This window comes from Hoplias malabaricus, chromosome Y (assembly GCF_029633855.1).
Source record: "Hoplias malabaricus isolate fHopMal1 chromosome Y, fHopMal1.hap1, whole genome shotgun sequence".
Lineage (NCBI taxonomy): Eukaryota > Metazoa > Chordata > Actinopteri > Characiformes > Erythrinidae > Hoplias > Hoplias malabaricus.
In genome coordinates, this window is record NC_089820.1 from 3,783,013 (window position 1) to 3,796,700 (window position 13,688).

The window sequence follows — 13,688 nt, forward strand, 5'->3', positions numbered from 1 at the left end:
TGGGTTCTTTTTGTCTCTCTTTCTCTGTCTTTTTCTCAAACCCCTCTTCAGGTTTTAGCTGACTTCCAGTATGGACCTCAAAACCTCCTTTACAATACCTCATGATACACATACAGCCACACTAATCAAAATGTACAGTGTAAAGACCAGAGACAAGATGAGAATTCTCTTTCAAATTTACAACTTGATGACCAGGTGATTATGGGTAGATATAATTTAGTATATTCAGACCTGAATATCTTTATGAACAAAACTGTTATTATAGCATTGTCTGCATTAAATTATATAGAAAATAAATACATGATTATAAAAAGTTTACATCCATCCATCCATCCATTATCTGTAACCGCTTATCCAATTCAGGGTCATGGTGGCTATACCAGCTTTTTACCAGGGTCTCTGTTTACATCAAAAAGAACAATATTTGATGTGTGTTGTGGCAGTCCTTTCAGTGCTGAAGAGCTAGAGTTTCTTGCTGCTTGTGATCTATGCTCTCACCACATTCACTTCCCGTGGTGAGTTAAAGTTGAAGAGAAAATGGTTAATCACACCCCCATCTATGTCACTGGTAAGGCCGGGACTTTGAACTGGACAAATGGTTACAGATAATGAATGAATGAATGAATATAAAGCAACATGTATTGAAATTAAAATTAATAAATTGATAATGTTTTTATGACATACAAATTATATTCAAAAACAAGTAGTTAACACTTTTAACTCTTTTACAAAATATCTTATTACATGGTCACTAGGTAAGAACTGGCCTTTTTGGATCTTGAGCAGGTTGGGGAAAACAGAACCTACACAAAGATGAGTTTAAGAACTTAAACGAATGTGCAATTAGCAAATTATTTACACAGAAAAGTGTACATTACTCCACAAAAGCATATAACTATGCTAACAAAAGGTAGATGAATTGCCACTGCTTTTACCAGCTTCATCATCATAATTTTTCCACTTGATCCATTTCAGGGTCGCAGTGGCAACAGGGAAAATCAAAGAAGTCCAGGTATGTCTGTTCCCAGCCGCTTCCCCCCGATCTCCAGGTGTTTTAAGGTCAGCTCAGAGATTAAAAATGGATCTGTGTGGATGGGGCCTGAGGCTGAGGCACACACTGGTTAGAAAATAAATTACAGCTTTGAAATGCAGCAGTAATCACAGAAATAAGCAAAATTGATTTAAGACTAGAAAGGCAACTATTTTCAGAACCTGAGGACAAGACCCCCCTCTTGCTGTCCATTAGTGGACCATTAGCTACCCTGTATATGAGGCAAAGCAGAGAATGACACGATTTCTCAGAGAGAAAAGCAGATATATAGCTAAAGGTGTATCTTTTTTTATATTTTTATACAATTGTATATTTAATAAAGTTTACATTTCTCTGTAATTTTGATATGTGCTTATTGCTTAATTTAATAAACTTGAAGCCACAGTGAATCAATACATACAAATAAATAAAAAAACACAAATGTGGAGAAAATGTCTCAGCCATAATGTGAGTTAAGAACAACAACAACAACAACATAATCTAACGAATGACGAATCTAACCAAAAAGCAAATACTCTAGACTGACTAGTTTACTTTAGAATTAGCTTTTGTTTCTTTCTATTTTGGATCTTGATTTATTGGTTAATTTCTCTGCCCTTTGTTGGTGAAAATGTTACCTTTCTTATTGAACTAAATTTGTGCTTGTTGCTGTCAAATGATTGATGCTTGGTGCTTTGAGCAGCATTACACACATGGTCACAGCATCTTTTGGATATTTTTAAATTTTAATTACTTTGTGAACGGTCCAAAAGAACATTTTAATCTTCATGCTGTAAGGCTTGCGCACAGCTTCTATGTGATCGTCAAAGTTTTTTGCATAACATAGAACGTCGTCAAGATAAGGTATGCAGCATTCATCCCTCAGTGGCCCTAACATCCCCTCCATGCTCCGCTGGAATGCTGCAGGGGCATTGGAAAGTCCAAATGGGATACGGACCCATGCATAGAGTCCCCATGGAGTAATGAATGTAGTGAGATGCCGGGAACCCTCTGCGATGAAGCCTTGATGGTAGGCTTTTCCCTGGACAAGAATGCTGAACCAAGAATAGCCAACCTAGAGTGTCAGTCAGGTCTTGTATCCTAGGTAGAGGATGTCGGTCAGGAATGGTCTTTTGGTTTGATTGACGATAATCAATGCATAGGCGGAGGGTCCCATCCTTTTTACAGACGCAAACCACCGGAACAGAAAAGGGGGACTTAGATTTTACAATCCAACCTTTCATTAGCAGCTCCTGGATATACTCCTTCACTTCCTTGAACAGTGGTTTAGGGACTGAAGAATATGCTCTCTGTACTGGAATATCGTCTTTAAGGTTGATCGACATCTGCAAACTAGGAATGCACCCGATATCATTAGTGTCTCTAGCAAAAGCTGCTGATTACTCCCACAGCATCTTCTTGACTTTCACCTGTTCTTCCAGGTGCTAAGGTGGTTGAGGTCAAGAGGAGGCTGCCACAAGGATAGACTAGTTTTAGTGAACGACGATGATGCAGCACTGCTGACTGCTGCTTTAGCCTTTGGTTTCGTGGGTTGATCAATCTCAATGACTCTTGCTATCGTTTGGACACTACCATGGGCTGTCCTCCTTTGCAAAGTAACAGAATGTTTCCTACTGTTTCTCACAGGCATCACAACGTACGGTCTCTTTGAAATGTGTATTTCCAGCAGGCCCTCCCCTACATCTAACTCTGCGAGCTGTCCACTGTTCTCATCAGGCTCAAAAAGAATGTAAGTATCTGATGGATCAATACTAGATGGGACCTGGCACTTGACCCAAGCTACTTGTCCTGCTGGAATAATAGTGTCACATGTACCAGTTCTCAAACCTGCAAAATGCATGGAAGGTTTCCCTGCTTGGATGAAGCTCACAAGCAGCTCTGCCTTCTCAGTTGGTATCGCTATTTCATCAGAAAGGAGGGAGGTAAGTACTGAAGCCAACCCTACTGGGTGGCTGTGAATCACATTCTCTAGTACATTAAATCCCAGTAGTGGTCGTTCAAGTGGAATACTGCTAATGAGGAAGGGCACCATAATAAATTCACCAAAACCCTTATCCTTCCCCAAGCTGACAGTGATGAGAACCCAACGGTCAAAGGGGAGGATATGTCCATTTACTGCATGAACCTCCAATTCTTTATTGTCCTCAAGAATGTCACTGATAGGCCAAACAATGGTGTTGGGTAAATATTTCTCTCTCTAATTTCTATCAATCATGCTAACTTGAGCCCCAGTATCCAGTAAGGCACTAACTGCTATGCCATTTAGATGACATTGTGTGAGAACTTTTTCCCCAATAAATTTAGCTAGACGCTCACCTCTGTGGGTAGGTGAGGACAGAGAGTGTTGAGGAGATATTTGGCTTTGCTGGTAATTCCCCTGAACTCCTTTTTCACCCTTTGGCTTTGACATAACACTGCCTTGGCACCCAGCATGGCACTCTGAAGTATGAGGTAAGAGCAGTTGGGACTGAAGATGGAGCCCGGTCACCGCTTGTCCCCTGACAGGAACCGGCTCCAGTTTTCCTGGTGCTTTGACTTCTTTAGACATCCCATTGCTCTGTGGCCTTCTTCACCACAGCAGAGACAATGAGTGCCGTCAGAACGGTTCTGTTCGAGGCATTTGGCACAACTATAGGTTTTCCCTTTTCTTTGGTCCACCTTCCTTGAACAATGCTTGAATGATGATTCTGTTGATTGGCTTTGTGATGGTTTCTGTAGATGTTCTACGATGTTTGTCAACCTCTCCACTTTCTCTGTTAATTGCTGGAGCATGTCTACTCTAAGCTTTCTATCTGAGCTTTCATTCTACATACCAGATTCTTGTGCAGCTGCAACTTCAAACTGTGTGCTATGTATGTTTATATGTTTCTGTCGAACAACTGGCCCGAAACGCCTCTGTCTTTCATTTTCATCATTTGTTTTAGGATGGTCTCATCGGTCACTTTGCAATCTAAGAGTAAGTGTTTAAGCTCCCGGCAAATATCTTCATGCTTATGTCCAAGACCCTGGTATAGACCCTGGTGTGTAGAAAAATATCCTGAACTGTGCTCGCACTGTATTTCACATCTGGGCCAGTATGTTTTGAAGAAAACAAGATCTTCTGCTTCAGCCCTATCACGCGGTATAAAAACTGTTGTGGTGTTTCACTGTCTAGTTGTTTCGTGCACATAAGCTCTTGAAATAGTTCCATATTACTCCGTCCCCCTAGGTGGGATTGTAGAAAACCCTTAAGCTCATCAACAGTTAAATCATCTTTGTGCATGAACATGTCCTTGAAATTTCCAGATTTGATGACTTTAAGTACACCTCTCACTATCTCAGCATTACTGAACTGTTCCCTAATGCCTTCTTCAATTTGTCTACATATGTTGTCAGGTGTTATATGTGAATACTGTTCAGCTGAACAATTGCTGTGGGCACCACTTGGTTGTGAGGGAGGCTGTAATGGAGGGGACGAAGGAAATGTGGGTGGTGAAGTGGACATGGTAATGTACTGCATAACTTTCTGACCAAGTTCAACATAGCTAGAAAGCATTTGCTGTAGGCCTGTGTCAGTGTCAGGTGTAGCTTTGGCAGCAGTAATTGTGGTTGGACGGGCCAAATTAGGAGATTGAGCTAAATTAAATGAGCTACTTGTGACTCTGTGGCTTACGTTAGTGTTAGGAGCACTCACTACCATACTGTCAGCATCTGTGTTAACTTGGCATCCTGCAACACTGCAAAAATTAGGTTGATGATCTGGTAGCATTTCAACCCTACTATCTACCCCAGATTTGAATGAAGAGTTGGACTTTACATGACTTTGAATGATGGCATCAATGACACCATTTAACTCTAACAACTGTGCCATACCTGTTTCCTCAGACTCTAACAATTTCTTACTAGACATGAAGGCTTGGATGTACTCAAAGTAGCCTTCGTCATCACCCATCTCAAGCACAGACAGATCCTTCCCTGGCACTGGACCTACACTCCTTGCAAGCTGGAGAAGTTCCTCAGCCGTGAGCAGGTTCTTCTTGATGGTCCACACCAAGTTTTTTCTCTCACTGTCCCCCATGGCCTTTTCCCTCTACACTCTCAGTCCCCAGTCCAGGAATCTATGCCGCTCTTTGGTCTTGGTCTTCTTCTACCTGTATAGCACAGTCTTTGCTTTCATTCTTTAAAAGAACTCAGAACCGTGGAGACAGAGTCTCAGAGTTGTGGTTGTTATCACTGTGGTCATGTTGCATGTAGCTAGATATCTCTTCCCAAGCAGCAAGTTAAAAGAGTGTATTAATATCCCAGTTAAACACAATCCATCCTTTCCCAATGGGAAAATCCACAGCAGCACCAGTTCACTGGTTCAATGGCTTCTTTAAACAATTGTCTGGATCAGCTCCTCACCTGTGCATATGATACTGATCCCCGTACGGGCCACCAAAATCTTTTACAGGTACCGTATAACAGCACCGAAGTAGCAGTTAATTCCTGAAAACAGGAGAGAAATAATGAGGCAGGGAGGCAGGTCTTAGCGTTACCGCTAGCTTCTCTTGAGCTATATTTTATTAAATTATTATATTTTCTTCATGTACATACATGGTCTTATTTCCTCAATTCATCTTCAAAGTGTCTTTATAGAAACAAAAAGATATTACCAATGTTCACATGAAATCGATTCTAACCACACATTGATGTCTTTTGTTCTTTTTATCACATATGCTGTGTACTAGTTTAATACATTATGTGACCACCCGGTGAATTCACCAATTATCTAAACTCTATTTAACATACAATTATGAACTGTACTTTTAGCACTTAAATATTTAATGTTTTTCATACACTTCAGATGTATCAAAATTAGTTTAAGTGCACTGCAAGAGATTCTCTGTACTAACATTACTTCTGTAAAATTACACAACATCAAAGGATTTTTTTATATTCTACATGAAAAACAGTTTTCCTATAAAACTAACAAAATAGCAAGAAACATATAACGTTTGGTGGGAGACTCATGTGACCTATGCTAACTTGAGATTCTCTAACAAAAGAAATTAACCAGCTACACTTAGCAGAGCTTAGTTTTCTCATTCCAAAAATGATTGTCTTAATGCAAATTATTCCATGAAAAGTGCTGGCTCACAACTCAGTGTGTTTTTTTATGACATCTTTAAAGAGATATTTCACATTACCAACCTGAAAACAAGAGAGAAATAGTGAGGCAGGTCTTAGCGTTACCGAGTTCTCTTGAGCTATGAGAGAATTTCAGTAACGTGCGTAAGGCAACTCTCCATGTCACATTGCCCCTTACTGTCGCTGAGTTAGATCTACTGGCAAAATCTCCAAGCTAGAAATGCTCACATTGCTGGCCAAACATTAACATGTTGTGAGGAGTACAGCAAATAAAACATTATATACAAAACAATTTAAATATTCACCAAAATGAAGATGACCACACTTTTGTGGGCGTCACATAAAGCATTAATGAGTTCATGCATGATAGAACACAACTGTACAGAGAATTTTATAGTCCTAAGAATTGTATATTTTCTGTATTGCATTTTTTATTTAAATGAATGCCAAATTTTGCAAAAATAACAAAGCCTTGTAACTTTATTCAGTGTATTTATTACATAGTTGTTTTCATGTCATTGTCACTATAGGGCTATCTTTTTTTAGGATAAATGTGGCAATTAAAAGCAACCCTCCATTCCAGATGTATTCAACCTTGTCAACAAAAGTCTGGAACAAAGCCTAAAACAGCCTAACACACTACAGCATCCTATTTTAAATGAAGCATAGCAAAGTTGTCAGCTTTACACCTCTGTGCCTTTAGTGGCACCGTGTACATGTCAGGAACGCGGAGGCGGACTGACAGAGGTGGATGCACACGCTAAAACACAGCGACTTTATTTACAACCAAAATATAACAAAACAAAGACAGACTAAGAACTAGAAAGAATACTTAAACAAAGACCTAGACAGAGAGACATGGACAGAAAGAGAGAACTGGACAAACAGGGAACTAGACAGAACCACAGAAGCTAAACTAGAACACAGAACTACACAAACTAAACTAGAACACAGAACTAAACAGAGTAATATAAATAGACAAACCAAACAACTCACAAAGCACATGGAAGACACAGACAGACCAGGGATGTGAAACAAATCGAGAAACTAACAAGAGAGACACGCAAACATGGACCAAATCAAAGACCCAACAAGACAGACATGCAAACATGGAATGTCCAACACAAGGAAGAGCGACAAGGGAACTTAAATACACCACACAGACAAATGACACCTGAAACAGATAACAAGGGGGCAGGGTTACAAATGAGACACGGACGAGGAGGAGGAACAAAGGCGGGACTAGGGCGGAGACATGAACAATAACAAACAGAGCCATGTGCTCACAGGGACAACAGACAAGACAGAACAAGGGCATGACAGTATGCAGGAGTTGGCAAATGAATCAGAGCCGTGCTGGGAGCCAAAGTGCAGCTTTAATTTTACAGCAGGCACTGAGAGCTGATTTTCTGAATAGCTCTCAAATTTTCTGAGCCCCAAATATTTGGTATTCAGATATTTGTTCATTGGGTATGTATTCGGTTGCTAATTTTGAGATTAGGATATTGTTACATGAATGTAATTAGCAATAAAGGTAATGCTCCACCACATTCAGGCTCCAGCAGTAAAGACAGTGCTCTCCCCACTCCATCCATATTCAGGCTCATCAACATAAAAGTGCAAATGAAGCCTAAGACTATTTGTGAAGTATTGCTACTCTATTGTTGTGTGCTGTGTGTTGTCTTGTTATCTTTTCCCGTGTATGAACCTTTCTTTTGTTTCTCTGGACTTTGTATTTTGGGTTCTGTTCGCTAGTGTTTGATCTTTTGTGCTTCTGACCTCTGCCTGTTTGTATATTATTCTCTGGATTACCCTTTCGGTTTTGGATTGCATTCTTCTTCTTGTGTGTTTTGTCTTAGTTATATTTTCATCTTCAGTAATGTTCTCCTGTTCTTGGTGTTAACCCGCTAGTGTATTTTCTGTTTGTACAGCCTGAGAGGTAAAATGTTTTCCCCATAAATTAAATTCCAGTTAATAAAGTTGTATTAAAATTCAGAATTTGCATCTGTAAATAATTTTGTAATATTAGGATTATGACGCTAAAAACAGAGCAGTAGTTCTGCTGATTATTATGTTGTTGGTCCTGCAAAAATGTTCTTTCAACCTACCTAACCTGTTAGGTCTTTAAATATTTAGTTAGAGCATGATGTACAGAGAGGACTAATTCACCTCGCCTGGACATTCTGGGTAGGCTCCAGACCCACCGTGACCCTGAACTGGATAAGTGGTTACAGACAATGAATAACTGTTCTTTATTTATTTTGTGGTAGGTGCTGCCAAATGACTGGTGCTTCAAGCAGCATTACACACATGGCCACAACATCTTGCCCCAGCAGGTTTCTCCTCATCTTCTATTTCTGGTGTCATGGCCACTACATCTGTAGAAACTGCCCTGCAATGTGTATGAAACCACCAGTGGATTCAGAATAGTAATTGTCACATTCTTTGCTTCATAACGTTTTAATTTTTTTATATATTTGTATGATTAAGGTGTCATATGAAAGTTATGTAAATATAAAGACAGATAATGAGAAATCTGCCTCATGCAAACCATGTGCAATCCTTATTTCTAAAAAAAAATATTGTATGAAGTTTTCATCTTATGTTTTACAAAAGGAAATGTACATTTATCATGCAATACCATTTAACGGCCAGAAGAGGACATAACCATTGATTTATTCAAGGTGATTGAGCACTGTCTGACAACATTTTTGACACTTTGGATATTTTTTACCACAATTTTTCAAAAAGAACTAAAATATAAATTCCTAGTAAGTCCATTTTGCTTGTTAGAACCTAATAATGCCCAAAATGGCTTTTCATTGCCCAAACAAACCATGCAATGTACAGGGGCTGGACAAATGAAACTGAACACCTGTCATTTTAGTATGGGAGGTTTCATGGCTAAATTGGACCAGCCTTGTGGCCAATCTTCATTAATTGCACATTGCACCAGTCAGAGCAGAGTATGAAGGTTCAATTAGCAGAGGGTAAGAGCACAGTTTTGCTCAAAATATTGCAATGCACACAACATTATGGGAGACATATCAGAGTCCAAAAGAGGACAAATTGTTGGTGCACGTCTTGCTGGCGCATCTGTGACCAAGACGGCAAGTCTTTGTGATGTATCAAGAGCCACGGTATCCAGGGTAATGTCAGCATACCACCAAGAAGGACGAAACACACCCAACAGGATTAACTGTGGACGCAAGAGGAAGCTGTCTGAAAGGAATGTTCGGGTTTGGATTGTATACAAAAAACATAAAATCACGGCAGAATTAAATGTGCACCTCAACTCTCCTGTTTCCTCCAGAACTGTCCGTCGGGAGCTCCAAAGGATCAATATACACGGCCGGGCTGCTATGGCCAAACCTTTGGTCACTCATGACAATGGCAAATGCTGGTTTCAGTGGTGCAAGGAGCGCAAATCTTGGGCTGTGGACAATGTGAAACATGTATTGTTCTCTGAAGAGTCCACCTTTACTGTTTTCCCCACATCCGGGAGAGTTACGGTGTGGAGAAGCCCCAAAGAAGCGTACCACCAGACTGTTGCATGCCCAGAGTGAAGCATGGGGGTGGATCAGTGATGGTTTGGTCTGCCATATGGCATTCTCTTGTGCTAGATGGGCGCATCACTGCCAAGGACTACCGAACCATTCTGGAGGACCACGTGCATCCAATGGTTCAAACATTGTATCCTGAAGGCGGTGCCGTTATCAGGATGACAATGCACCAATACACACAGCATGACTGGTGAAAGACTGGTTTGATGAACATGAAAGTGAAGTTGAACATCTCCCATGGCCTGCACAGTCACCAGATCTAAATATTATTGAGCCACTTTGGGGTGTTTTGGAGGAGCGAGTCAGGAAACGTTTTCCTCCACCAGAATCACGTAGAGACCTGGCCACTATCCTGCAAGAAGAATGGCTTAAAATCCCTCTGACCACTGTGCAGGACTTGTATATGTCATTCCCAAGATGAACTGATGCTGTACTGGCTGCAAAAGGAGGCCCTACACCAAAGTAATAAATTACTGTTTCAGTTTCATTGTCCAACCCCTGTATATTTGAAGTAATTCATGAAATAAATTCTTTTTTTTATGAAAAAAACAATTTTGATTAAAAAAAAAATACTATGAAATACCACATGTAATCCTCTATTTAGACTTGAATAAATATCAAAATAAATATATTTGGAACACTCAGAACATTTTCTGGTAAAGTTCTATAAATCAATCAACATATGTGGATCACTGTTGATGTCTCTATAGTCATTTATGGTGAAACAAAAAACAAAAAAACTATGAGCGTCTACATTTTTTGGCATTTAGGAGTTAATTGGAAGCATATGTAAAGTATATTAGGGTCAAAAACACATATTTTTCTACTTTAAAGTGGCCTTTTACACAAAAACCCAACTATTTTAATTTATTCCAAGTATTTAGAAAGTAATAATCATTCAAATTTGGCAATTAGCTATTTTTCGGAAATTCAGAATAATAACTAGAGCCAAAAAGGTTAAGATTTTCAAAGCTTCAGGCTCATGGTCTTACTGTCAAAAACCACATTAAAATCATATATAGTCAAACACTATATAAGCTATATAAAAGCAAAAACAATATAAAAACATATTTCTCCCTTAAAACACTAATGTTACTCCAGTTTTGAAGAACAGCGGAAATGGTTAAATGTGGCAATGTTTAGCAGGTGTTGAGGGATATTCCGAAAGGAAAATATGGAAAAAGATTTTTTTTATTGTCTTTGTGCTTTAATCCCTTACATCGCTATTAAACATTTGTTCAGCTTAGATTTAAGTAATCAGAGTTTATTGTGAAGATCAGGGTTCACCATCTGTTTTGTTGTAGAATATTTGTGGAGGGGAGAATGTTAGAGAAAATATGACAAAAAGAATTCTCCTAAACATTTTGTAGTGCAGTATGATGCAGCAGGTAGTGTCACACAGCTCCAGGGACGTGGAGGTTGTGGGTTCGATTCCCGCTCCGGGTGACTGTCTGTGAGGAGTTGGTGTGTTCTCCCCGTGTCCGTGTGGGTTTCCTCCGGGTGCTCCGGTTTCCTCCCACAGTCCAAAAACACACGTTGGTAGGTGGATTGGTGACTCAAAAGTGTCCGTAGGTGTGAGTGTGTGAGTGAATGTATGTGTGTGTCTGTGTTGCCCTGTGAAGGACTGGCGTCCCCTCCAGGGTGTATTCCCACCTTGTGCCCAATGATTCCAGGTAGGCTCTGGACCCACCGCGACCCTGAACTGGATAAGCGGTTACAGATAATGAATGAATGAATGAGTATGATGAATGTGCATTAATTTCTAATAAAAAAAATTTGACTTTTTGGGACTTAATTTGCCGAAAGTTATCTTATTATGCCAAAAGGCCCCTCTTCACTCTATCACTCTTCTTATCACACAAGCCCGGATGGGAATTTGAGATAACACCCAGAGAAGAGTCGTAAACCACACTCCAGGGACCATTTATGGCACAAGGTCTTAAAGGTCTCCTCAGTGGAATGCACAGAGACACACATGATCACATGATATTCCACTTTGAGTAAATGTCCTCTCACACATCTTAAAAGAATGTTAAAATTAAAAGAATCACACATTCCTTAATTCCTTAGTTTACCTTGTGAACAAGTTGCATATGAGTACCACTGTGTGAAATTAATTTCATTTAGACAAACCAAACAGGTAGAATTAATTACATGTATTTAAAATCATCTTTTTATACAAACCTATGTAGGAACCAAGGAAGCCACATACTCTGTTATTTGGTTAAGAATTATGTAAATCATGGTTTTGTCTGAATGATATTAATTTTTGTTAACATATAATCTTTTATAGTGCAAAAGTATGGTTCAGAATCCTTGGATATTTATTCAACAGGAATCTTCCTTAAGTCTTTGTCTTGTACAACAACCAATCAGGTGCAAGGGATGCTCCAATCCTCAATTCCTGAGGACCAATCAGGCCTTCAAGGCGGGTTAAAAATCATTCATTCATTCATTCATTATCTGTAACCGCTTATCCAATTCAGGGTCCAGAGCCTACCTGGAATCATAGGGCGCATGGCGGGAATACACCCTAGAGGGGGCGCCAATCCTTCACAGGGCAACACACACACACATTCACTCACACACCTACAGACACTTTCGAGTTGACAATTCACCTACCAACGTGTGTTTTTGGACTGTGGGAGGAAACCCGGAGCACCCGGAGGAAACCCACACGGACACGGGGAGAACACAACAAAATCCTAACAGACAGTCACCCGGAGTGGGAATCAAACCCACAACCTCCAGGTCCCTGGAACTGTGTGACTGCGACACTACCTGCTGTGCCAGTTCAGTCCAGAGAGAACTCACAGAACTTTCAGGGAGGACTCCTCAGAACTCCTCAAGACTCCTAGGCTCTTCTCAGTCTCCAACAGACTCCGCTCTCTTCCAAAATACAGACTCTCTTATGGCTCTCTCTTAAATTCCAATATACAAGTAACTCTGTCCAAATAAGAGTCATCAGAAGACTGCAAGAGTCTATTGTCTACTGTAGATGACGCTACTCAAGCAATTTGTTTTTGAGGACTTGCACTTTATTGGACAGTTTGTTTCCATACAATTCCTGCTCCTTCATGTCGGACAACGTAGAAACCCAAAAGTTTTCTCAATTTCTCAGACGTCACCAAGATCAATGTCATAAAAGACAAAACACATTATATTAATTATATGTGTAAATGACCCTTTTGTCCAACTAAGAGCACAATCCCAAACCATATGTTTTTACTTATGTATGTTTTTACTGATATCTGCCACAAAGCTCTATGGATCAGAACAGATCAGCATTACAGTGTCCCAAAATTACATTTTGTTACTTTTTAAAAAAAATAATACACAAATAATACGCTTTGGTTGCAGAATACAATTCAACAACAGCTCTTAAATTCTCAGACCACACACACAAATATAAAAATAAAGCAAAACAATAGGTGTAATTTGAGATATAAGCCTCAAAGTGATAAAAGAAAGAAAAAAAGTAGTTGTATTACTGGGTAAACAGTGGTTTTTGTGCATCTTTTTTATGTATCTATTTTTTGTAACGTGTAACAGATGGTCACATTTGTTAAATTTAGTGAAAAACTGAGTAGCTAAAATAAGTGATAATGCATAATCTCTCTTAGGCTTCTTCAAGGAGAGCTGGAGTAATAGTTTAACAAAACCTTTATAACCTTGAAAATTATATATTCCATAAAACAAAGCCATACAGTGCACTCTTCACTATTACTCTACAAAATGGAGAATATATATATATATATATATATATATATATATATATATATATATATATATATATATATATAATTATTATTTATTTATTTATTAATTTTTTTTAATGAATAAAACTGACACCTGACAATGAACCAGTTAATGAACCATCATCCTGCATAAAATTTCATGATGAATAAACCAAGAGGAATGCTCCAAAATTACTCTGAATAAAATCTTTTTACATTCACTTCCAT